Genomic DNA, 2,500 nt, shown 5'->3' with positions numbered 1-2,500 from the left:
CTTGCCACACAAATGCCCATGGGGGACTACCACCACTTGGTGCCCAGAAGCGTGTATGACGAACAAGGCATGGTGTTGGGAATTATGCATCTTCGGGCTAATCAATGTCTGTTCCTGTCACCAAGCTCTTTGTGCATTATGTATATATAGGGGGTACATGGGGACTAATACCACCCTTGGTGCCCGACAGGTGTGTTGGGAAACCTAAGCAAGCGAGGCTGGCAAGGCAAGCCACCCAAGGGAACAAGGCACCTTGCCACACACATGCCCACGAACGACCAAGGCAACAAGGCAACCTTGCCACACAAATGCCCATGGGGGACTACCACCACTTGGTGCCCAGAAGCGTGTATGACGAACAAGGCATGGTGTTGGGAATTATGCATCTTCGGGCTAATCAATGTCTGTTCCTGTCACCAAGCTCTTTGTGCATTATGTATATATAGGGGGTACATGGGGACTAATACCACCCTTGGTGCCCGACAGGTGTGTTGGGAAACCTAAGCAAGCGAGGCTGGCAAGGCAAGCCACCCAAGGGAACAAGGCACCTTGCCACACACATGCCCACGAACGACCAAGGCAACAAGGCAACCTTGCCACACAAATGCCCATGGGGGACTACCACCACTTGGTGCCCAGAAGCGTGTATGACGAACAAGGCATGGTGTTGGGAATTATGCATCTTCGGGCTAATCAATGTCTGTTCCTGTCACCAAGCTCTTTGTGCATTATGTATATATAGGGGGTACATGGGGACTAATACCACCCTTGGTGCCCGACAGGTGTGTTGGGAAACCTAAGCAAGCGAGGCTGGCAAGGCAAGCCACCCAAGGGAACAAGGCACCTTGCCACACACATGCCCATGAACGACCAAGGGAACAAGGCAACCTTGCCACGCACAAACCCATCCACGAACGACCAAGGGAACAATGCATACGGGGCTGGCAAGGCAAGCAGGCTACCCAAGGGAACAAAGCCTCTTCCCACACACAGACCCATGAACGACCAAGGGAACAAGGGTGTGAACGACCAAGGAACAATGCGTATTGCCACACACATTCCCATGAACGACCAAGGGAACAAGGCTACCTCCCAAACAAACACACATGAACGACCAAGTGAAGAAGGCTTCTTCCCACACACAACCCCATGAACGACCAAGGGAACAAGTTTACTTCGTACACGAACACCCATGAACGACCAATGGAACAAGGCATCTTGCCACACACATGCCCATGAGCAACCCAATCCCATCCTCATCGGTCTAAGGAACAAGGGGCCTTGACAAACCATGAGCAGATTTCTAAGCAAGTCAAACGATGAAGGGAGCAAAGTGTAGTTCCTACTTAGTACATAGTAAATTGAATATATGAGTTCCAATCCGATCAACTCGTGTTCTTTCGAGTTCATCTAAGCCACTTATGAATACCTAAAAGCCTTATCTGCCTGCCTATCACCAGGCGACAGGGACAAACACCCAAATATGATATATTTTCATTTCAAGTCCATTCGTCTATGTTAACAACGACCCACACAAATTTTCAATGGCATTCCTACTTGATTTGAGCGACATTCCAACAAGTAGGGAACCATCGCTTCAAGGCATGACCAAGGATAGGACACAAACATTTACGCCTCAAACATGACATTTTGTTTTTTTTTTTTTATTTATTTCAAAGCTTTTCATTTATAATAAAAAGCATCCCTACAAAATTTTGTGTCAATCCGAATTAATTCGAGCGAGTTATGGACGATTTCGCACAATTATGCATCCTTGGGCAAATCAATGTCTGTTCCTGTCACCAAGCTCTTTGTATAATATGTATATATAGGGGAACCATGGGACTGCTGCCCATTGGCGCCCCAAGGGTGTCCAACGCCCAAGGCTCTCGAGGCTGGCACGCTCAAGGCATGGCCAAGACGCCCGCTCTTGACGAAAATGGGGCCAAAACGCCCCCCATTGGCGCCCCACTCCCGTGTCCCCTCGCCCCCAAGTCGTGTGTGTCCAAAAATTATGCATCATCAGGGAAATCAATGTCTGTTCCTGTCACCAAGCTCTTTGTGCAATATGTATATATAGGGGGTACCATGGGGTCTCATTCTCATAGGTGCCCGGCATGGTTGATGGGCAAATAAGAATCGTGAGGCTGTATCGAGCACACACGAGGCATGCCAAGCCAAGCCCCACGACCCATGAAAGAGGCCATCCCCCCCAACACGTTGCCTTGATTTCTCGAACGGTGACCTGAAAATTAGCCCCATCTCCTTGAGTCTCCTCGACGTTGTGCCCATACACTAGCCCGTTGCCTTGATTTTCCTCGACATAGGGCGCAGAAACTAGCCCCGTTGGCTTCACCTGTGCCTCGACGCCGTGCGCATACTAAGAAATATACATCCTCAGGGAAAGCAATGGGTGTTGCTGTCACCAAGCTCCTTGTGCAATATGTATATATAGGGGGGGAGCCGTGGGTGAGCATGGGAAGGGATGAAGGTGCCAGAC

The sequence above is a fragment of the Lactuca saligna genome, unplaced genomic scaffold (genome assembly GCF_052625555.1).
Source record: "Lactuca saligna cultivar CGN05327 unplaced genomic scaffold, ASM5262555v1 scaffold_37, whole genome shotgun sequence".
NCBI lineage: Eukaryota > Viridiplantae > Streptophyta > Magnoliopsida > Asterales > Asteraceae > Lactuca > Lactuca saligna.
This window is presented reverse-complemented; position numbering follows the sequence as displayed.